Raw genomic sequence first — 24754 nt, 5'->3', positions numbered from 1 at the left:
GACTGACGGAACATCTTACAGGCCCTCATACCTCTCTGCACTTCCGCAGCCACTGTCACAACATCAGTGGTCCCAGAGCCAGGGCTGTATGAGAGGCCTCCCTCTACACGTCTGGCTCTGCCACAAGGTAGGTGACAAGGGCTCTCATAGTGTAGTAAGCATAAACTATTTAATAAATAAAAGCACAATAAACACACAATAGGAATTGCATTCACAAAAGTAGTGGTACATATCTGCCTTAACAGGATCACATTTGTAGTCAGTCCAATGAACAATCACTATTGTACACAATTGATCCCAGTTGCCACTCTCAGATCTGACTGGAATGCTGTAAGGTAAGGCTTCATTCCTTACCCTAGGTTGCCACATCATCCCTTTAATCTAGGTCACATATTAATTACAGTGGTTCTGAGGCTGATTTAATGCATATTAGTAAATAAACAAATGATAAGCGCTTCAAATAGGTGATCAAATTCACAGTGGAGGATAATGCCAGTGATGAGTGCACAAACACAATTAGTGATTAAATGTGATAAATACCAACTAAAATTATATTCCAAAATTATCACAAAGGATGTGAACCTGGGAAGGTACAAATAGACCTTGTGCAATTAAATGTCCTTCAGCAATAGATGCAAACAACAATTGATGCAAATAGTGGTTCAAAGAATGAAATGAATCAAAAAGAAAGGAAATGGATGATTCAAAATATGACAGACAGTCTATATGGGATGGATCAGATGGAATCAATTTCTAAATCTCTGCTCTCTTCCCTCAAAAGGTAAGCGGATTATCCTCTTAAGTAATGTAGTTCCCTTACCTGCAGGGTACTATATATGAGCATATAGTATTGTCTCCACAGCGTGATGGTCCTGCTCCTCCAAGTGTGGATAACTCCTATTGCTCCAGCTGCTGGGTCTCTCCAGGCTCCGTGATCCAGAATGAGCGGTGGGATGAGGGAGAAAAGAAAAAGTGCCTCCAATGGTGTAGTGGGTTTGAGCTCAATCCAGTTTATTGTTGTAAAAAAGTATATATATATGCAGATACACTCAGCAAGGATGGGCGCATGCAGGTAACAAATTTAAAATTCCCGGGGACGCGGCGTTCTAAGTACCGCCTGACGTCTGATGGCCTCCGGCTTGTGCGGCGTTACGTCACGCACCTCGTGACTTCATCAGGGGACTGATGAAGTCCCCTGATGAAGTCACGAGGTGCGTGACGTAACGCCGTAGGGAGTCAGACCGATATTTACACACCCGCACAAGCCGGAGGCCATCAGACGTCAGGCGGTACTTAGAACGCCGCGTCCCCGGGAATTTTAAATTTGTTACCTGCATGCGCCCATCCTTGCTGAGTGTATCTGCATATATATATACTTTTTTACAACAATAAACTGGATTGAGCTCAAACCCACTACACCATTGGAGGCACTTTTTCTTTTCTCCCTCATCCCACCGCTCATTCTGGATCACGGAGCCTGGAGAGACCCAGCAGCTGGAGCAATAGGAGTTATCCACACTTGGAGGAGCAGGACCATCACGCTGTGGAGACAATACTATATGCTCATATATAGTACCCTGCAGGTAAGGGAACTACATTACTTAAGAGGATAATCCGCTTACCTTTTGAGGGAAGAGAGCAGAGATTTAGAAATTGATTCCATCTGATCCATCCCATATAGACTGTCTGTCATATTTTGAATCATCCATTTCCTTTCTTTTTGATTCATTTCATTCTTTGAACCACTATTTGCATCAATTGTTGTTTGCATCTATTGCTGAAGGACATTTAATTGCACAAGGTCTATTTGTACCTTCCCAGGTTCACATCCTTTGTGATAATTTTGGAATATAATTTTAGTTGGTATTTATCACATTTAATCACTAATTGTGTTTGTGCACTCATCACTGGCATTATCCTCCACTGTGAATTTGATCACCTATTTGAAGCGCTTATCATTTGTTTATTTATTGATTTGTATTTTGTGTTATGTGAACACTCCTAGATATAGCGGCCTCAGATTCATTCTACACATCATTATATCACTGCTATATTATCATATTTGCTTACTCACAGTAGCGCACTGAATTTTTTCACTTATAATGCATATTAGGCCTGGTTCACACTGGTGCGTTTTGACATGCGATTTAGCATGTCAAAACGACGGTATTTGCCGCAAATTGCCGGCAATGGCACCGCCCTAATCGGTGCGACGCCGCGTCTGTGGCGCTGCACCGATTTCAAAAAGTAGTTCCTGTACTACTTTTTGCGATTTCGGCCCGCGATTTACATTGACATCTGTGCAGAAACCTGCACAGATGTCTCTATAATCGCGGCCGAAATCGGGACTGCCAGCGGGAGTGAAATCGTGCGAGTTCAGCTGACCTTGCACGGCTTCACTACCGTAGCCCAATGTGAACCTGGGCTAAGGCACTAAGTGAGTTTAATTTCCTCCCTAATCCTTTACATAATCTGTTACCTGTGTAATTAATGTGCGTTCTGGAAAAAAGGGATGACGTGGCAGCCCTCAAGGCAACACTTCTTTCCTCCACTCTAACAATGGTCAGAACAAAATCTCTTTTGCCGCGTGCACACCATCACTTTATGTGATGAAAAAAAATGACGTTTTTAAAAACGTCACTTTAATTGACTGTGTGTGGGGGAAAACGTCGTTTTATGTCTTGTAAAAAACGACCAAAAAAAATTGAAGCATGCTTCAATTTTATGTGTCGTTTTTCAAAAGTGCACTTTTTACTTCACAGAAATTGACCGTGTGTAGCAAAAAACGTCGTTTTCTAAGACGTTTTTTCATCCACGCATGCCCAGAAGCTGGTAAAACGTGGTGAACGTAACCTCACTTTGCAAGAACATTGTGAGAAAAACGATGGTGTGTAGGCAACTTCGTCTTTGAAAATTGAAGTTTCAAAAACGTCATTTTTTACTTCACAGAAAGTGTCGTTTTTTTTCATCACATAAAGTGATGGTGTGTACGGGGCATTAGTCTTCCTCCTCTTTAAGCTGAGGAAGAGAAGGTTCCCTCTGAAATATGTTCTGATCATTGCTAGGGTGAAAGAAAGCAGCATTCCTGTCAGGACTGAGAGCAGCTTCTGGGATTAATTGTATACACGCTACAGACAAGTGACCCCTTTAAATGCCAGAGGCGGTGCCTCACCCTCTTTTGAGAGTGGTGGATCACTGGACTGATTACAAATCTGATTTTATTAGGGGCAATATGTATCATAGCTTTTGTGAGTGCAATTCCCATTGTGTGCTTATTGTGCTTTTAATTTATAATGTGTTTTTATTTTTTATACTTACTACACTATGAGAGCCCCCTTGCCCTGCTGTTTTTCCATTGTCTTTAAGGTACTTTGCATTCACATTCACTATCTCCTACAATACACAGAACACAGACATTCAATTATTTTACTAAATATAAACTGCTAAATACAGTACTATTTAATATCAGCAGTATATAGTCTTGGGACTTCTATCAGTGTCCAGCCGAGCACTGGTTAAAGCTTGTAGGAGGAGTTTTCATTCTCTTGTGACTGTCCTATGAGACTATATGACCCCTAACCCTCTGTCTGGACAGTGCTGATTGTCCCTGTGCAGATCACATGCACCCCCCCCCCCCCCCCAAAAGAAAAAAAAATAGAATTAACTCTTTAGCAATACATATCAAACTGAGCATGTGCAGAGTGCCCCAATGCTCTGTACTATCATGAGATTGATTGGGGACTGTGGAAGAAGGGGAGGATCAGAGAAGACAGCATCAAACATTTTTATACATTTTTTAAACTTTTTATACAATGTGCAGGATTAACCCCTTAGGTTCCACAGTGAGTATAACAAGCATGCTTTTATAGACTTTATATACAGACTGATTTTAGGCCACATGCACACATGGCATTTTTACTGCCACTTTTAGCAGCATCAGGCAGCTTCAAAATGCCTCTCCATGTTATTCTATGTGTCCACCAGTGGCAGTGTGTCTATAGTGGGCGCAGGAGCGCCGCCCCCTTCTCTCCTGCAACCGTCAATCAACAATACATAAATTCATGCATTGCATGAATCTATGTATTGTCGCCGCTGCCGCCCACTATTCAGGTGTCCAGCCCCCTGTTGAGCTCCGGCTATCTGAATAACAGCGGTGGGTGTGTTTTGGAAGTGCCTGATTAGAGCCAGAGGCTCTAATAGGCCTCCTGATTAGAGCCTGTGGGCTCTAATCGACTTCAAAATGGTGCTTGGCTGTGCATTCCCTGTTTAAACAGTGCTGTGTTAGGGAATCGCTTCCCTAACACTGACCCGCCTCTCAGCCAATCGGGTGCACCGGGTCTGGTTAACAGTCAACTTATTGGCTGACGCGACAGGCGAGCAAAGAAGACATTGAGGGAGCGTGGAGGAGGACGGCTGACCCGAGAAAGGTACGTGCCGAGCCGGGGGGGAAAACTGGCTGCATTTGATGGGGCAAACTGTCAGTATTTGAGGGGGCAAACTGGTGGTATTTAAGGGGGCGAGCGCCATTGAGGGACCCCAGAAGACAAGGATCGGGGCCACTCTGTGCAAAACGAACTGCACGGTGGAGGTAAGTATGGCATGTTTGTTATTTTAAAAATAAAAAAAAAATTAGGGTTTATTAACCCTTTAATTTCCATGCCATTATTTGTGATACGGCACTGCGACATAGTACCCAAACAAAATTTGTTATTTTTTTTTTCGCCGCAAATAGACCTTTCTTTTGGTGGTATTTGATCACCCCTGCAGTTTTGATTTTTTTTGTGCTATAAACAAAAAAGACTGTAAATTTTGAAAAAAAATATATATTTTTAACTAATTGCTATAACATATATCCCAAATAAATAAATAAACCCCCCCCCCAAAAAAAATATATAAAAAAATTGCAATAAGCGAATATTGATTAATTTGTGCAAAAGTTATAGCATCTACAAAATAGGGGATAGATTTATTGACTTTTTTTTTGTTTTTTTTAGGTTTTTACTGGTAATAGCAGCAATCTGCTATTTTTAGCGGACTGCGACATAGCGGCAGACAAATCTGACCCCAAGTGAAACTTTTTGGGGACCAGTGCCATTATTAACCACTTAAGACCCAGACCATTATGCAGGTAAAGGACCTGGCCAGTTTTTGCGATTCGGCACTGCATCGCTTTAACTGACAATTGCGCTGTCGTGCGATGTGGCTCCCGCACAAAATTGGGGTCCTTTCTTTCCCACAAATAGAGCTTTCTTTTGGTGGTATTTGATCACCTCTGCGGTTTTTATTTTTTGCACTATAAACAAAAATAGAGCGTCAATTTAAAAAAAAAACAATATTTTTTACTTTTTGCTATAATAAATACCCCCCAAAAATATATATTTTTTTCTCAGTTTAGGCCGATATGTATTATTCTACCTATTTTTGGTAAAAGAAAATCGCAATAAGCGTTTATCGATTGGTTTGCGCAAAATTTATAGCGTTTAAAAAATAGGGGATAGTTTTATTGCATTTTTATTAATAATTTTTTACTACTAATGGCGGCGATCAGCGATTTTTTTTTTTTCCCGTGACCGCGACATTATGGCAGACACATCGGACAATTTTGACACATTTTTGGGACCATTGTCATTTTCGCAGCAAAAAGTGCTATAAAAATTAATTGTTTACTGTGAAAATGACAATTGAATTTTGGGAGTTAACCACTAGGGGGCGCTGAAGGGGTTAAGTGTGACCTCATATGTGTTTCTAACTGTAGGGGGCCGGGGCTGGACTTGTGACGTCATTGATCGTGTTTCCCTATATCAGGGAACAGACGATCAATGACACTGCCACTGTGAAGAACAGGGAAGGTGTGTTTACACACACCTCTCCCCGTTCTTCAGCTCCGGAGGACCGATCGCGGGACACCGGCGGCGATCGGGTCCGCGGGTCCCGCCCGCCGTCACAGAGCTTCGAAACGGGTCACGTGCACGCGAGCCCACGGCTGAGCTTAAAGGGCCACGTACAGGTACGTGGATGTGCCCAGCCGTGCCATTCTGTCGACGTATATCGCCGTGAAGGGGTCCTTAAGTGGTTAAAGTGAACTATGCTAAAAAATTGCACTGATCAATGTATAAATAATACTGGCAGGGTAGGGGTCAACACTAGGGGGCATTCAAGGGGTTAACTGTGTTCCCTGGGTTTATTCTAACTGTGTGGAGGATGAGATCACTGGGACAACACATGGCTCCCTGTTCCTGATCAATAGGAGCAGCTGATCTCCATTTTGTCCTCTGTCGGAATGGCGATTCGGCTTGTTTACATAGGCAGATCCTCATGTGGTCACTCTGTGACACGCTCGTTGGTGGCGGGCGGACATCGAGTCAGCCGGACCCGTGTTCGCGTCATTCCGCTGGGCTGTGTCCAGCGGAGAGTGGAGCTCCCCTGCTGCGCTCTGGACGGATGGATCTTCTGCATCGCTGGACCGGACCGCTGATCATCCGTCGCTGGAGAGATCATCCATCGCTGGATAGGAGACAGTGGATTCATATCGCTGGATTTTTTTTTTTTATTATTAATAAAGGATTTTTTTGTACGGTGTCTGTGTTTTTTTTTTAACTATTTACACTTCCTTCGTGAAATGGTAGAGGTACAGTGTACCCCATTACCAATTCACATAGGGGGGGGGGCAGGATCTGGGGGTCCCCTTTGTTAAAGGGGTCTTCCAGATTCTGATAAGCCCCCCGCCCGCAGACCCCCACAACCACCGGGCAAGGGTTGTGGGGATGAGGTCCTTGTCCCCATCAACATGGGGACATCCTCCCCATGTTGAAGGCATGTGGCCTGGTGCGGTTCAGGAGAGGGGGGGGGGCCGCACTCTGTCCCCCCCTCTTTTCTGCGGCCGGCCAGGTTAACGTGCTCGGATAAGGGTCTGGTGTGGATTTTTAGGGGGACTCCACGCCATTTTTTTTTAATTGGGGGTGGAGTTCCCCTTAAAATCCACACCAGACCTGAAGGGCCTGGTATGGATATTTGCGGGGAACCGCACGTCACTTTTTTTTTTACGGCGGGGTTCCCCTTAATATCCATTCCAGGCCTGGAGGGCCTGGTAATTTAATTTGGGGGACCCCCACACATTTTTTTTTCTTTATGAATGAATCATCTCTGTAATTGAAAGAGCCGACAATTCATTAGAGCCGCAAAGCCGGTTTTAAATGCCTTTTTTTCTTTCAGAAATGACACTTTGTGCAGGGACAGTTCTATGTACGGGAACATGAGCTTTTTCACATGCTGACTTTACACCCCCCCTAGGTACGAAATTTAAAGTAATATTACACTTTTATTGTTTCACTTTTAGCATTATTAAATTCACTGCTCCTGAAAAAACGCCCGTTTTTAAAAAAAAAAAATTGCATTGATACATGTTTCCTGGGACAGGACCCAGGTCCCCAAACACTTTTTAGGACAAAAAAATGCATATTAGCCTTTAAAATCAACACTTTAGATTTCTCCCATAGCCTTTAACAGGGTGTTCCGCGGCTATTCGAATTTGCCGCAAACACCCCTAATTGTTCGTTGTTCGCCGAACAGGCAATGTTCGAGTCGAACATGAGTTCGACTCGAACTCGAAGCTCATCCCTAATCCTGGACCACAAACCTTTCTCACTGTGCTATATGTTTTCTGCTGCACCATTGGCATGGTTATATCTTCTTAGTCCTCTCCATAAAAGTATCAGAAATTTTAGCTTAACCACTTGCCGACCGCGCACCGCCGAAATACGTCCACAAGGTGGCTCTCCTAGGCGAGAGCACGTAATATGACGTCCTGTCTATTAGCCGCCACTAGGCTAATAGACCCGTGCGTGTGCCTGGCGGGCGCGATCGCCGCCGGGCACACGCGATCGCTCGGTACAGAGCGGGGAACGGGAGCTGTGTGTGTAAACACACAGCTCTCGTTCCTGTCAGCAGGGGAAATGCTGATCTTCGGTTCATACAATGTATGAACCGAGGATCAGTGTTTCCCCTAGTGAGGCCACCCCCCCCACAGTAAGAACACACCCAGGCATACTTAACCCCTTCCCCGCCCCCTAGTGTTAACCCCTTCACTGCCAGTGGCATTTTTATAGTAATCCAATGCATTTTTATAGCACTGATCGCTATAAAAATGCCAATGGTCCCAAAAATGTGTCAAAAATGTCCGAAGTGTCCGCCATAATGTCGCAATACCGAAAAAAAATCGCTGATCGCCGCCATTACTAGTAAAAAAAAATATTAATAAAAATGCCATAAAAATACCCCCTATTTTGTAAACGCTATAACTTTTGCGCAAACCAATCAATAAACGCTTATTGCGATTTTTTTTTACGAAAAATATGTAGAAGAATACGTATCGGCCTAAACTGAGGAAAAAAAATGATTTTTTATATATTTTTGGGGGATATTTATTACAGCAAAAAGTAAAAAATATTCATTTTTTTCAAAATTGTCGTTCTATTTTTGTTTATAGCGCAAAAAATAAAAAACGCAGAGGTGATCAAATACCACCAAAAGAAAGCTCTATTTGTGGGAAAAAAAGGACGCCAATTTTGTTTGGGAGCCACGTCGCACGACCGCGCAATTGTCTGTTAAAGCGACGCAGTCCCGAATCGCAAAAAGTACTCTGGTCTTTGGGCAGCAATATGGTCCGGGGGGTAAGTGGTTAAAGTAAAACTATAGGCAACACTTTTTTTTTGGATAGAGTAAGGGAGGGTTATAGCCCCTGTCAGTTTATTTTTTACCATCCCTGTCACATTGCAGAGATTTCCCTTCACTTCCTGCCCTATAGCCAAACAGGAAGTGAGAGGAAATCTATGCCAATTTTGGAAATTCATTGCCCCCCCTAGGCCCTCAGAACTAGTGCCCCCACTCAGAAATTTCAGGGCGGGTCTTAAACAGCAAGGGGTGTGGCCTTGACAGAGAGGAGTGAGTCATATTTAAATTAGGGGGAGCACGAGTTTAGTCAGGCCTAGGGCAGCACAAAACCTAAATACACTACTGGTGGCATCAGTGCCTTTCTGTAAATGAAAGGGGACAGTTTTTTGGTTAAAATAGTTATAACTTGAGCTGTAATGGCTGAGTTATCATTTATGTATTCAAGATGTGTGTAAATGATATAATCATTTTGGTTTGGTGGGAAAATATTTGGTAATAAAACATCAAATGTGTGTGCTATGAAATTGGATTAAAATATAATAATTTATTGCCAATATTAAAGGTCCGCGGCCAATTTCAATCCATTATCGTATGTCTAATGTTTTTTATTATCATTAATTATATTATAGGGTATTATATGGATTAAGTACTGTCTACGATCCCATCCCTATGCTATCCAAAAAAGGAAAAAAAATATTTCTCTGGAGCTACACTGAAAACATGTACCTGTTCTGACTTACATACAAATTCAACTTAAAGTGGTTGTTAAGCCACTTTCACATATTCATACTATCAGTGCTGTCCTATATCCTGTGCCCCTCTGTCTGTGTGATTTATAAAGAAAATGCCTTCTTTACCGTATTTCAAAATGATTCACGGCACTCACGTGAACGGCTGGCGTTCTCCTTTCCCCGTCTGACAGATGCAGCGAGCGGGACGAAGATCCCCACTCTGACATCACTTGGGAGGGGAGGAGGAGGAGAGAGAGAGCCGAAGATGGGGGGTGAAGGGGATAGGAAAGGAGAGTGGGGGGAGTAGTTTTAGATGGAAGGGAGTGGCGGGGGGGGGGGGGTGGAGAGGCTGGGCATAGGGAAGCGCTGGCATGGAGCATGGTGGCCAATAATGGACCGGCCGCTTCTGGTAAGACCCCTTTCACATGAAGCGAACTCTGTCGAGCAGATCCGCCTGCTCGGTGGTGTCCTCCCAGCTTCTCCAGCGCGCGCCTCAAGTCGAGTCCCGCTTCCCGCGCTCAGTTCGAACGCCTTCGCCGACATATACCAAGTGCAGTACACTCGGGTACATTCGGCAAGGCTCGGCTTCGCTCGCGCTCACGCTCTGTGACGTTTATGCGTGAGCACGAGTAAAGGCGAGCCTAGCCAAATGTACCAGAGTGTACTGCACTCGGTATATGTCGGCGCAGGAATTCAAACTGAGCGCGGGAAGCGGCTATCGGCGTATATCGCGCACCCACGATTTTCCCCTTATTTTAAGGGGAAAAAAGTGTGCGATATACGCCGATAAATACGGTATGTATAATCGGCTTTATTTTTATAAATCACTCACACAGGGAGGAACAGGATTATGACAGGGCTGATCGTATGACAATATAAATGTGATTTGAGCAGCAGGAGTTGTGGGGGGGGGGTTAGCACTGTCAGGGAGGGAGGGGGAGAGTACAGAGGACAGGAGTGCTGCGGATGACGGAGCCATGTAAAGTTACCACAGTATCAGGGCTCAGCAGCCATAATATACTGTGGTCAGTTTACAGAGGGGTGGGTAGAAACAGTCAGGATCACCCAGGTATTTCAGGTGATACAGGGAGCCAAATGACACGGCACAAGCACTGTGCTGTATAACATGCCTTGAAGGAACAGGATTTTTTTTTTCCGGGGTAGGGGTTTAACAAATGCTTTAAGAACAAACCTACAGACCCTATCTTGTATATATCTTGTTTTATGTATATTTCTATTTAAAGATAAACCAAACCTCTACTTTAAGATCCAATTCACTTTCGCTAATATCATAGCACTACATCACAAATCTGTGAAAAACTGTCCTTTTTAAAGAAGGTCTATGATCCCAGAATACACTTTCTTTTTAAAACATCAGCTTTGTAATAACAATACAAACAATACTTATTTTTCACAATGCAATATAAGCTTACTTGAAAAATCATCTTTCATGTTGTCACTTCTGCCTCTCTACTGGCTATCTCTTACTACAACTACCTGGATTCCCTGCATGCTTTGCACCTTCTCCTCTGCTGTTTATATTTCTAAGGAGTACATATCCCATGGCAGCTTGCTGCCTACAAGCTGTGATTCTGTTCAAACAAAATCAAAAATAATTCCCAGCTTAACTTACCGACTATTCTTCAACAAACCAAATTATCCTGTCTAACAGTTTGCATTAAAATCATTTCGTTTGCACACATTTGCAAATACATGCGAAAGCTGCAGAGCCACGCCACGGGAACCCCAGTATAATCTTCAGTCCTAACTCAAAATTTTGAGATCCATCATAGTAGAAGCACATGCATTATAACGGATAGGCAGAGGACAGGTGAGCCTAGAGCAGTGGTTCTCAACCTTTCTAGTGCTGTGACCCCTTGATAAAATTTCACAAGTTGTGGGGACCCCTGACAGTAAAATGATTTTCTTAGCCTAGATTGTCAGCACCCAAGGCAAGACGAGTAATTTGCTCCCCTAACCCATGGACATTTAGCGCTCCCAGAGTCCCTTCCCCTCATACAGTATTAAAACCCCTTATGGTACATTTTAGGATGTACCACTCTGTCTTCTCCTTTCTTTCCCTTTTATGTCTCTCTATTCTAATTTCTTTTTTTCCCCATCCCTCTCTATAGCCGTCTTTCTTGTTCTTTCTCTTATTCTTTCTTTCCGTTTTTCTTCTCCCTTTTGATGTATTCTCAATTTTTATTCCTTCTTTTACTCCTTGGTGGGGGGATGGAGGGAATAGGATGAGTGTCAGTGCTGGTGGGGATTGGGATCAATGGCAGTGCTGTTGGGGGGGGGGGGGGTGGTTCAGTGGCAGTGCTGGTGGGGAGTTCTGATCTGCCAACTTAGGTGATCTTGATCAAGGTCATCTGCTGATCTCAGAATTGTAGTAGGGACTTTTAATGGCAACTATAATCACAGGTAGGGTTACTCACTGTGTCTCTGGCTTCACTGTGTCTCCAACTTTGAGGTGTCTCGCAGCAGTGACACCTATGTCGAAATCAGGGCATAGGGCCATGCCATGAACTGAATGTGTGGCTGCAAAGAGGCTGAGTGGGCGGCCACAGGCTCAAGGGAAAGCCCTGCTGGGCGGTCGCAAAAAGTCTGGGATAGCAGTGCGGACTTCAGGAACAGCCCAGGATTCGGTGACCCCTGGAAAATCAACATTTGACCCCCGAGGGGGTCCCAACCCCCAGGTTGAGAACCACTGGCCTAGAGGGAGCCCATCCCTTCTTAACCACTTCCATACAGGGCACTTATACACCTTCCCGCCCAGACCAATTTTTAGCTTTCAGTGCTGTTGCACTTTGAATGACAATTGCGCGGTCATGCTACACTGTACCCAAACTAATTTTTTATCATTTTGTACCCACAAATAGAGCTTTCTTTTGGTGGTATTTGATCACCTCTGGGATTTTTATTTTCTGCAAAAAAAACAAAGACCGAAAATTTTGAAAAAAAAACATGTTTTTTTTTGGTTTCTGTTATAAAACATTGTAAATAAGTACGTTTTCTCCTTCACTGATGGGCACTGATGGTACTGCACTGACAGGCACTGATAAGGCGGCACTGATGTGGTGGCACTGATGATGGGCACTAATATGCGGCACTGATGGGCACTGATAAGCGGCACGGATAGACGGCACGGATGGGCGACACGGATGGGCACGGTTAGGCGGCATGGATGGGCACTGATAGGTGGTATGGATTGGAACTGATAGGTGGCACTATTGTATGTCAATGACAATGCCTGCCAATCAGTGATGCCCATTGTGGGCACTGATTGGCATCCATTGCGGGCACTGATTGGCATCCATTATTTGTGACATTGTCATCCCTGGTGGTCTAGGATGGCAAACCTGTGTTTTGGTTTTGTAACCCTGGCGGTCTAGTGGCATCCCTGGTGGTTCAGTGGGCATCCTCAGGGGGGCTGTGCAAACCCCCCCTGTCAGAGGAGCAGCCGATCGGCTCTCCTCTACTCGCATCTGACAGACGCGAGTGAGGAAAAGCCGATTACCGGCTGTAACGGAATGACCCGGGACATCCAGAGACTTTGTGAGGATGGGGGATACTCCTGTGTCAGCGTCACTGATAACTCTTGGGTCTGAGTCCACCCTGTGCCTTTTGGGCATGGGGTGGGAAGGGAATCATAATTCATGTATTACATGAGATAGGACATCAATAATAATTCATATTGCAGGATCTTGAGAGATTGCAAGATGTGGGCCAAACCAGTCAATAGTGACTCATTTCTAGTGACATGCTAATTGCATCAGGGCTTGGAAGACATTCCATTGTCCTTGTGTAAAGGTGTTGTAACGGCCAGGTGTTAATCCCAGGTCTGCTCCCAGAACTCTAATTATGCATACTAAATACTGCTTACGTGTGATAACACTGTCTAGAGCCTAGCCTATTGATGCTCAGAGGTGTCAAGCTGTGTGCGGAGACGGAGTGGGTGAAGGTGTTTTGTTGTTGATTAAAGAATGTTTAAGTAATTAGCCTTAGTGTGTGATTAGGGGGGTGGAAATCTCATTGTCCCTTTGAATACTGTCACATGGTTGTACTGTATATAAGACTGAGAAGAAACCATTAAAATTGTCTTCATTTGAAACCAGAGAACACGGAGCAAATCTCGTTATTCTGGGAAATGGGAGGCCTGCTGGTTTGTCTGTGTGTCAGATAAGCTGTCGTGACGGGATGGAAGGTCGTAAACGGTGGTGACCGTTACAGTGGTGGCAGCAGTGGGATAATTCCATCCCTTAAAGGACGGCTACAAGGACACAGGACGATGGAGACGCTGTATGAACGGCTGAAGCTCTCTTCTCTCACGGACTTACTGGAGAGCCGGGGCAGATCGGCCAGCAACCGTAAGAGAAGGGACATTTTCGCACAACTTTTCGAAATGGATAGAGCTGAGAGGCCCAGCGTAACAGACAGGACACCCGATGAAGAGTTTTGGGACCGGGCTGTTAGACGTGGACTGGCACAGTATGGACCTAATCCTCCACCGTAGATCATAGACCGGGTTATAGCGGCTGTGGATGCCACTTGGCTAGAGCAAAGAGGTGCTGCAGCAGCAGAAGTCATAGCAGCACCAAATGAAGAGAGGGGAGAGGTACAGAGACCAGTCACCATGGAAGTGGAGTTCCAGGGAGCCGGGGCAATTGGCCCCTCTCCCCAGCAACAAGCTGTGGTGGTAAAGCATTTACCCCCAGCTGAATCCCTGGCAGCAGGGCAGGATGCGACTGGCTGCGGCACACAACTGCAGCTTGAGCTGACATCGGGGGATGGGACTGTGGTCTCCCCTCAAAGCGACCCAGCAGAAGGGCTGGCAACGGAGCAGAGTGCCACAAGTCTCTGCTCTCACCTAGCAGGAGAGGGAGTTCCTGGGGCAGTGGATGGGACTGTGGTCTCCACTCAAAGCGACCCAGCAGAAGAGCTGGCAACAGAGCAGAGTGCCACAAGCCTCTGCTCTCACCTAGCAGGAGAGGGAGTTCCTGGACCAGTGGATGGGACTTCAGTCTCCACTGGTATACCCCAGGAATGGTGGCCAGTTGGCCCAGATCTCCAGCAGCATGAGGAACTGAGCCCAGTCACCCTGTCTTCTCTCCAGCGGCTGAAAGGACTCCAGGGAGAAGGGCCAGTCCAGGCCTCTCCCCAGCGGCAGGCAGATTCTCTGAGAGAGACAGAGGTTGGCTGGGTGAGTAATGCTCTGTTTGGAGCCATTTATTTGGGGTACGGTATGGATACCAGCATTGGAGGACTGGATCTACTGACTGACTTCGGAGTCAACCCGTTCGGGGTCTCCTCCTGTGTCAGTCTCCCACCGAAAGGGGAGAGATGTAACGGAATGACCCGGGACATCCAGAGACTTTGTGAGGATGGGGGATACTCCTGTGTCAGCGTCACTGATAACTCTTGGGTCTGAGTCTACCCTGTGCCTTTTGGGCATGGGGTGGCAAGGGAATCATAATTCATGTATTACATGAGATAGGACATCAATAATAATTCATATTGCAGGATCTTGAGAGATTGCAAGATGTGGGCCAAACCAGTCAATAGTGACTCATTTCTAGTGACATGCTAATTGCATCAGGGCTTGGAAGACATTCCATTGTCCTTGTGTAAAGGTGTTGTAACGGACAGGTGTTAATCCCAGGTCTGCTCCCAGAACTCTAATTATGCATACTAAATACTGCTTACGTGTGATAACACTGTCTAGAGCCTAGCCTATTGATGCTCAGAGGTGTCAAGCTGTGTGCGGAGACGGAGTGGGTGAAGGTGTTTTGTTGTTGATTAAAGAATGTTTAAGTAATTAGCCTTAGTGTGTGATTAGGGGGGTGGAAATCTCATTGTCCCTTTGAATACTGTCACATGGTTGTACTGTATATAAGACTGAGAAGAAACCATTAAAATTGTCTTCATTTGAAACCAGAGAACACGGAGCAAATCTCGTTATTCTGGGAAATGGGAGGCCTGCTGGTTTGTCTGTGTGTAAGATAAGCTGTCGTGACTGGGATGGAAGGTCGTAAACGGTGGTGACCGTTACACCGGCTTTTCCTGTTTACATTGTGATCAGCTGATCACGTGGTAAAGAGTCTCCGTGAGAGACTCTTTACCTAGATCAGTGTTGCGGGGTGTCAGAATGACACCCTGCAACAACGATCGCCGCGATGAGCGCCCCCGGGGGCGCGCAGTGGCTCAATATCCTGAGGACATCATATGACGTCCACTCAAGATATTGAAACCACTTTGCCGACGTCAATCTGTCATTGGCGGGCGGCAAGTGGTTAAAGGCACAGGGGCGCACTGGACACGCAGTATATAGCACAATAGCACAAAGGTGCCTCACCGGTATTCCAAACGTTGCAAACAAATGGCCACTGCCCCACCTATAACTGGCCATTGCAGCACGGAGCACGAGGATGGGCAACGCATGTCAAACAAAACCGAAGAAAATTCCCAGCTCAAATTACTGACCAGCTTGCTCCATTTTGCTGTATTTTGCTGTATTTGAATGGTTTATCCCCAAGCCTGGATCTGCTCGTTACATTGTAATTACATTTGTATTCATATGCAGTGGTTTATCTATGTCGTTCTATTTTTTTTTTTTTACCTAGGCTTAAAAAAAATTTACAACATTTTTTGGTAGTTATAAATTTGTGAGTTCATTAAATTGTTTAACCACTTGAGATCCGCGCTATGGTCGAAAGACGTCCACAGCGCGGCTCTCAAGTGCCGGGTGGACGTCCCTGGACGTCCTGTTGTTGTTGTTCCCTGTGCGCGCCGCTTGGGGCGCGCAGCGGGGAAACAACGTGCCCGGCGCATCGCTCGGGAGCCGATGCGAGTGCCTGGCGGGCGCGATGTCCGCCAGACACCCGCGATCGTCGGTAACACAGCAGGACGTGGAGCTCTGTGTGTAAACACAGAGCTCCACGTGCTGTCAGGGAGAGAGGAGACCGATCTGTGTCCTTTTACATAGGGACACAGCATCGGTCACCTCCCCCAGTCAGTCCCCTCCCGCCACACAGTAAGAACACAATGAGGGAATACATTTAACCCCTTCCTCACCCCCTAGTGTTAACCCCTTCACTGCCAGTCACATTTATACAGTAATTAGTGCTTTTTTATAGCACTGATCACTGTATAAATATGAATGGTCGCAAAAATTGTGTCAAAAGTGTCCGATACGTCCGCCGCAATATTGCAGGCCTGACAAAAAAAAAAATCGCAAATCGCCGCCATTACAAGTAAAAAAAAAAAATCATAAATCTATCCCCCATTTTTGTAGGCGCTATAACTTTTGCTCAAACCAGTCGCTTATTGCGTTTTTTTTTTTACAAAAATAAGTCGAAAAAGAAATATTTAAAAAAAAAAAAAAATATTGGGATATTTATTATAGCAACAAGTAAAAAAAATATATATATTTTTTTAAATTATCGCTCTTTTTTTGTTTATAGTGCAAAAAATAAAAACTGCAGAGGTGATCAAATACCACCAAAATAAAGCTCTATTTGTGGGGGAAAAAGGACGTCAATTTTGTTTGGGAGCCACGTCGCACGACCGCGCAAATGTCAGTTAAAGCGACACAGTGCCGGAAGCTGAAATTTCGCCTGGGCACGAAGGGGGTTTATGTGCCCAGTAAGCAAGTGGTTAAGGGAGTGCATGCCAGACTGCTTCTATCAGAAGTATTTGACAGCAAACTTTTTTATGCAATAGTAGTTTAGTTTGCTAAGCACCGAGGTGCTGGTGCATGCAGTGACAGTTAATATTTACATAGTAAACATTTATCTTCAGCATGCCCTATGCAAGCTCCAGCCATATGCCAACATTTGATGAAGGTGAGTGGCACCTTTGATTGCTAGGCAATGGGCGGTGTGACAAAGCAGAGCAATATCAAGTAATGGTAGCAAAATTGCTGAAAAGCTTATGAAATGGGCATCCCCAATCTTTTGTATATGTGTTTTGAATGTAGAGGCATACATTCTTTGGGGGATTTGTCAAACCCCAGCATCAAAAGCTTTTCAGCAATGTTGCTACCATTACTTGATATTGCTCTGCTTTGTCACACTAGTCATTGCCTAGCACTCACAGGTGCCACTCACCTTCTCCAAATGTGGGCATTTGGCTATAGCTTGCATAGGACATACTGCATCTTCCCTGAAGAAGGACTAGGTTTAAAATGTAGAAGACTCAAAAGCAGCTCTCTTCCATGGCCGAGTAGCTGGGTTAAGAGGGGTGGTGGGCCCCAATGTGCTGAGTGATGTTTATGAACTATTGTTTGTGCTAGTATTATTTATTGCTTGCATCCCAAAGAACTGCTACTTTTCTGCAAAAATGCATTGGTATTCTCAAACCATGTATTGCCCATAACCCAAACAGTTTTGTTTCAGTGCTGGCAGTTGGGGGTATGTCAGTAGTGGTCAAAAGACTAGATGAAATGGACACAAGGACAACCTCAGACATCAACAAAGAGCAATACCTAATAGTCAGCAGTAAAACACAGAATATAGATTAAGCTTCCCATAATCTTTGTGTATGGTTAACTACTAATTGCAATTTAACAGCAGAACGTATATACATTTAAATTGTGTTTAAACTGTATATATGTTATTTTTTTATAAAAAAAAAAATACAAAGAAAACTGACAAAAAAAAATACAAAAATTACTGAAATGTGAGTATTTAACAAATTAATATTTAAAATACATTGTACAAAAAAATAAAAATACAATAGTATTTGATGTGACTATTTGCATTACTTCTGTATTATGCAATTTCATATCTTTAATAAAATAGGATGTGTATCTGTGGCATATAAAACAAAGAACAAAATGAATAAAAAAAAAAAAAAAAGATAAATGTACATACCATGCAGGAGAGAACACAGCACATGAACTATCTGTGTACCATATGCATCCACTCTGAGTTACTAAATGTGATGTTCTGTACCTGTTGAGGGAACTGAGCCATGAGTCACCTGTCTTTGTATTCAACTGCCAGGACAGTCTCAGGAAATAGCAAACAGGTTATTCCAGACATAAAAAAAAAATCCACTTAAAACAATAGACACTTTATTTATTGGTTTAATTAATAAATAAGTTACAATATAAATAACTTTTCAAAATTCACATATAACTTTTCACCAATCAAATACTATTCAACAAAACAGCTCAGGTTTTGTAGCTCGAGTTGTAATAAACTAGCCATAAAATCCAATAATAATTTATCGACCAAATTTTGACCAAAATTTATACTGCTACATTTCTTTGGTAAAAAATAACCCAAATCAGTGTATATTATTTATTCTGTGTAAAAGTTATAGAGTCTACAAGCTATGGTGCCAATCACTGAAAATTGATCACACCTGATGTACTGACTGCCTATTTCACTTCCTAAGGCCCGAATGCCACGTACACACAGTCGTTTTTTGTCTTGAAAAAAAACGTTTTTTCTCATGAAAAAAAACGACGTTTTTCAAACTTCATTTTAAAAAACGACGTTGCCTACACACCATCGTTTTTTCAAAATGCTCTAGCAGAGCGCGGTTACGTTCAGCACGTACGTCGGCAGCCATTCAAGCTCGCGTCATAACTTGCTTCTGAGCATGCGGGGGTTTAAAAACGTGGTTTTAAACGTCGTTTTACCCACACACTATCATTTAAAATGACACAAAAAACAACGTTTTGAAAAACGACATAAAAAATTTAAGCATGTTCGAATTTTTTTTTTTGTCGTTTTTTTTAGAAGACATAAAACAAAGTTTTCCCCACACACGGTCATTTTAAATGACGTTTTTAAAAATGTTGTTTTATTTCATCACGAAAAATGACCGTGTGTACGCGGGCATTACATGCCAAAACCGTAAAAATACCCTCCCAAATTACCCCTTTTTTTGACCGTCCTTGGTATTTAGTAAGAGGCATGGCAAGTTTTTTGAAGTTGTAATTTCTTCCCACAATTCTTTGCAAAATTAAGACTTTTCTTTTCCACAAAAATGTCATATTAATCAGCTATTTTTTTCACACACGGCATAGGCATACTAGCAACTACACCCAAAAACACATTCTGCTACTCCTCCTTGGTATGGCAATACCACATGTGGGAGACTTTTTCACAGCCTGACTACATAGAGTGGTGCAACATCCAAGGAGCACCTTCAGGCATTATTCACTTTAACCACTTGCCGCAAAATTAGATACATTTACATCATTATCATCACACCAGTACCGTATTTTAGCGCCGACTGTCAGCTTTCTTGTAGTAACAACCGATGCGGCTAATCAGCCGCTTGGTTGTTATTACAAGCACTGGGAGGAGACCTCCCCCCTCCTGCCGCCTTCCGTCACTCTGCCCTGGTCTTCTGTCCCACCGGGAGACCCATGCCACCAGCCCTCACATCCGCTGGCTGGCCAGAGTGCTGAAAAAAGTCAGAATCGGCTGTGATCGGGTCTCCGATGTAGTAACCCAGAAGTGACGTCACAAGGTCACTTCCGGTTTACTCAGCAGCCAATGGCGCCAGTTAAAAAAAAATTCACAGTATTTAAAAATGCAGATCTTGGCGTTTCGAATACTTTAAAGTGCAGAGGAGCAGTTTGGGGACTTTTAGACCCCAGATGCCACCATAAAGAGTACCTGTCACTGCCTATTACTGTCACAGCAATAAAAGTGATCAGAAATAATTATGTTTTAAAGGACAGTGTAAAGAAAAAGAAAAAAAGAAATACGTTTTTTTTTTTAAAAGTGCCCCATCCCTCTGTGCTTGTGCGCCAAAGAAAACAAATACATAGCATTACAGCCACCGTCCAGAGCACTGGGCAGCATTACAGGCCTCCTCAGCTCAGACCATTGTCTGGAGCACTGTGGAGCATTACAGTCACCGTCCAGAGCACTGTGCAATATTACAGGCCTCCTCAGACCACTGTGAATGGCAAACGCTCACATCCCTGCATGGTCTACTGCTGCCTTTTGCGGAACAAGGCTTATCGGAAAGCCAGCAACCCCCCTTACTCAGGGAGGTCACAAAGCACTTGGTTGGATCTATGATCCACTGAAAAGAAATCCAAACTTCTCTTTCCAGCAGCCTTGGATAGTATACACCAGGAGGTTCACAGCTGATTAGGACATGTTAATTAGGAACCCTCAGAACCAGAGTGTATATAGAAACAAAAAAGACTCCACGTACTGTTATTTTTTACTCTTCTTTGCAGTTTAATAAAAGTAGTGCACTTACATCAGATTGTAAAGTTCAAGCTGAGAGCATATCACAATCCAAACGATATCTTTAAAATTCAGACAGTGATCGTGCATGCTTAGTAGCGTGTGTACGTATCTGTCCAGACAATCGTTTTGTCATTAAGGACGTCATCTGAGGTACGTACACCCGCCTAAACCTGCGCTATAAATACCCCCATTGTTAGACAAGGGAGCATTGCCATAGGTCAAATAAAGTGACCTAAAAACATTCATTGGTAGACAGGACTCAGCCCACCATAGGTGAAGTGAGAAAGTTGACCTGTGCGTTCATTGGTGAAATAGAATGTCCATCATCCTAGATCAGGGGTGGGCAATTATTTTTTCGATGGAGCCACATGAGAAACTAAAAATATTTTGGAGGGCCGGGCCAAAAGGCTAAACTCAATACTGCATAAAATCAATTGTATTTCTTTATAAAAAGCAGTAAATATCATTGTTGGACAACTGGTACGAGTACCTGTTATAGTTAAACAATGAAAAAGTGAGGTTGCCTTACAAGAAAAAGTTTTTAATTTATTAAACAAAATTTCCCAAAACAATGAACATTTTTCACTATTTGTGACTCATATTAGTGAAAATTTCCAATCACGTTCACTCAAACACATTTTGAGTTTCATTTACTGTTGGAAAGAGGTTCTTAGCATTCTCAAGACATAATGCAAAGACACTCCAAATCTTAAAGGGGTAGTCAACTGGAAAATATTTATTTTCAACTGGTGACAGAAAGTTAGACGGATTTGTAAATTACTTCTATTAATCCTTCCAGAACTTTTTAGCGGCTGTATACTACTGAGGAAATACCTTTCTTTCTTGATTTGCGTGATGCGTTGTCCACAGTGCTCTCTGCTGACACCTCTGTCCATTTTAGGAACTGCATGAGCAGGAGAAAATCTCCACAGCAAACCATTGGTGCTGTGGACAGCTCCTAAATGAGGTGTCAGCAGAGAACACTGTGGAAAACAAATCACACAAACCAAGAAAGAAAGGGATTTCCTCAGTAGTATGCAGTCACTAAAGTGGCTAAAAAGTACTGGAAGGATCAAGATTTTTTATAGAAGTAATTTAAAAATCTGTCTAACTTTCTGTCACCAGTTGAAAAGAAAATGGGGGAGATTTATCAAAACCCGTCCAGAGGAAACGTTGCTGAGTTGCCCATAGCAACCAATCCGATTGCTTTTTTCAGTTCTCAGAGGCCTTTTCAAAACTGAAAGAAGCAATCTGATTGGTTGCTATGGGCAACTTAGCAACGTTTCCTCTGGACGGGTTTTGATAAATCTCCCCCATTTTCATCAGGTGGTTTATGTAATTTTAGCAGAAAATGCACCAATATATTGCAAACCATAGCTATGGTTTGCAATATATTAGTGCATTTTTTGATAAAATTACATAAACCAGCTGATGTCAGAAACTCAAAAAAGAGGAGATAAAATGTGCACAAAGCATGACAAGGGACAGACACCACAGAAAATAGATATGAGAAGTATATAATATGGATGGTATTCATCAGTCTGTGAGCACAGCAACAAAACATCACTCACCATCACAACAGATCCAAAGTACGATGACTGTGAAGTTTTCCTGCACCGTCCTAGGAGGGCCAGTCACATCCACCACGCCGCATCAATCGCTCCTCACAGGCGCGCGGAAAGGAGCTGACGTCATCTGACGTGATGTCAACTCCCTGTGTGCGTCTGCACGTACGGCTCAAGCCGTAGCCCCGCCCCCCCACTAGCTGATGGCCGGCCCAGCCACTGACCATCATGCAGGAGACGTTGCGCAATGTAATTCGCCCTGCGCCGCCAGCTACTACATTGCCGTAACTAGCACTCCGCCCGGGGGCCGGATTAAAAGGTCCGCCGGGCCGTATACGGCCCGCGGGCCGTAGTTTGCCCAGGTCTGTCCTAGATGAATACATTTTTTAACATCCTAAAATGTACTGATTTTATTTTATGAACTGAATATTCTGTATAGTTTATTGGGATTATAAGGAAGCATGCCCATTAATTTCACCAATTCAATACTTTCATTTGAGGTATATCATTATCACCCACAAGATGGCGTTATGCATTTTAGAACCTCTCGTAGTGCTGTTTACAATTGAAATGGATGATTCGTTTATCTAGGACAGTGTTTCTCAACTCCAGTCCTCGGGGCGCACCAACAGGTCATGTTTTCAGGATTTCCCTCAGATCAAACTGCTGTGGTAATTACTAAGGCAGTGAAACTGATAAAATCACCTGTGCACAATAATGGAAAGCCTGAAAACAAGACCTGTTGGTGCGCCCCGAGGACTGGAGTTGAGAAACACTGATCTAGGATGATGGACATTCTATTTTACCAATGATGGCACAGGTCAACTTCTTCACTTCACCTATGGCAGGCTGAGTCCTGTCCACCAATTAATGTTTTTAAGTCATTTTATTTGACCCTTTGGCATTGCTTCCTTGTCTCCCAACGGGAGTATTTATAGCGCAGGTCTAGGCCAGGGTTTCTCAACTCCAGTCCTCAAGGCGCCCCAACAGGTCATGTTTTCATGAAATGGCTGTGGTAATTACTAGGACAGTGAAACTGATCAAATCACCTGTGAAAAATAATGGAAAGACTGAAAACATGACCTGTTGGGGCGCCTTGAGGACTGGAGTTGAGAAACACTGGTCTAGGCGTGTGTACGTACCCCTGATGAAGTCATTTATGACAAAACGATCAGCGGGACAGATACGTACACACGCTACTGCGCATGCGCGATCGCTGTCTGAATTTTAAAGGATCGTTTGGATTGTGATATGCTCTCAGCTTTAACTTTACAACCTGATCAAGGTGCACTACTTATATTAAACTTCAAAGAAGAGACAAGACAATGGGGGTTATTTACGAAAGGCAAATCCACTTGAAATTGCACTGAAAGTGCACTTGGAAGTGCAGTCACTGTATATCTGAGGGGTAGATCTGAAATGAGGGGAAGCTCTGCTGATTTTATTATCTAATCATGTGCAAGCTAAAATGCTGTTTTTTTATTTTCCTTACATGTCCTCCTCGGATCTACAATGACTGCACTTCCAAGTGTGGAGTCTTTTTTGTTTCTATACACACTCTGTTCTGAGACTTCCTAATTAACACGCCCTGATCAGCTGTGAACCTCCTGGTGTATACTGTCCAAGGCTGCTGGAGAGAGAATTTTGGATTTCTTTTCAGTGGATCATAGATCCAACCAAGAGTTTTGCGACCTTCCTGAGTAAGGGGGGGTTGCTGGCTTTCCGGTAAGCCTTTATTTTGTTTGTGGTGATGGGTATCACACTGTCAAGTTTTTGATCATCATTTCCAATGCACCTTTCCTTCATATGACTTTTTCTGATGAAATTTAGCTGCATATGAACTTTTTTCTGTTTGCACAATATTTTTCACATGCAATGTAAATGCTGTGTATGTTATAGATTTCAATATTTAGATATGTTTACACTGTTGATATTTAAATGATTGCACAGATTGCACTTTATAATAAACATGATTGTTTTTGCACATATCACATGCATTGTGCTATTCGCATGAATTGCACTCTATTGTCCTAGCACTGCACTTTATTTAAATAACATTCAGGAACTGCTTAAAAAGGCAGAGGAGTATGCTGTAAGAGCCCTTTCACACTGGTGCGTTTTTGCAGTAAAAATAGCGCTATTAAAACGCTCCAAAATGCCCCTCTCCATTGAAATGAATTGAAAACGCGGTAAAACCGCTGTAAAATAGCGGTGTTTTACCGCTATTTTAACGCTCCGCTATAGGGGTTTCCAGTGTGAAAGGGCTCTAAGAAAATCCACATTTCCCCCACACAGAGAGGGTATTCAGTGTCACAGGTGACCTCTCTAGAGGCCAGTAGAAAAGTGCAAGGGTCATGTTGGCACAAAGCGCTCGCATTAACCGTTTGCCGACCGCGCACCACCATTCTACGTCGGCAAGCTGGCTCTCTTGGCGAGAGCACGTCATACTACGTCGGCTCTTTCAGCCGCCACTAGGGGCGCAAGCGCGCCCCCCCGCTCGCCCCCGACTCCCGTGCGTCCAGTTTCTGGAAGACGCCTTCTTCAAGCAGTGGTACAGGAAGAA

The 24754-nt window shown here is 43.7% G+C and overlaps 1 protein-coding gene across 1 annotated transcript in view; it reads right to left on the bottom strand.

The window, feature by feature from the left end:
• LOC120936415 (alpha-1,4-N-acetylglucosaminyltransferase-like) overlaps positions 1–18384 on the bottom strand; it is a 142208-nt gene extending 123824 nt beyond the window's left edge. Inside the window, exon 1 of the mRNA XM_040348724.1 lies at positions 18275–18384. The gene's annotated coding sequence lies outside the window, so the exon portion shown is untranslated. The remainder of the gene's footprint in view (positions 1–18274) is intronic.
• Between the last annotated feature and the right edge of the window lie 6370 nt (positions 18385–24754).

This window comes from Rana temporaria, chromosome 4 (genome assembly GCF_905171775.1).
Source record: "Rana temporaria chromosome 4, aRanTem1.1, whole genome shotgun sequence".
NCBI classification, from domain to species: domain Eukaryota; kingdom Metazoa; phylum Chordata; class Amphibia; order Anura; family Ranidae; genus Rana; species Rana temporaria.
Note: the sequence above shows the minus strand (reverse complement) of the source record. Positions and strands in the feature narration are given on the sequence as shown.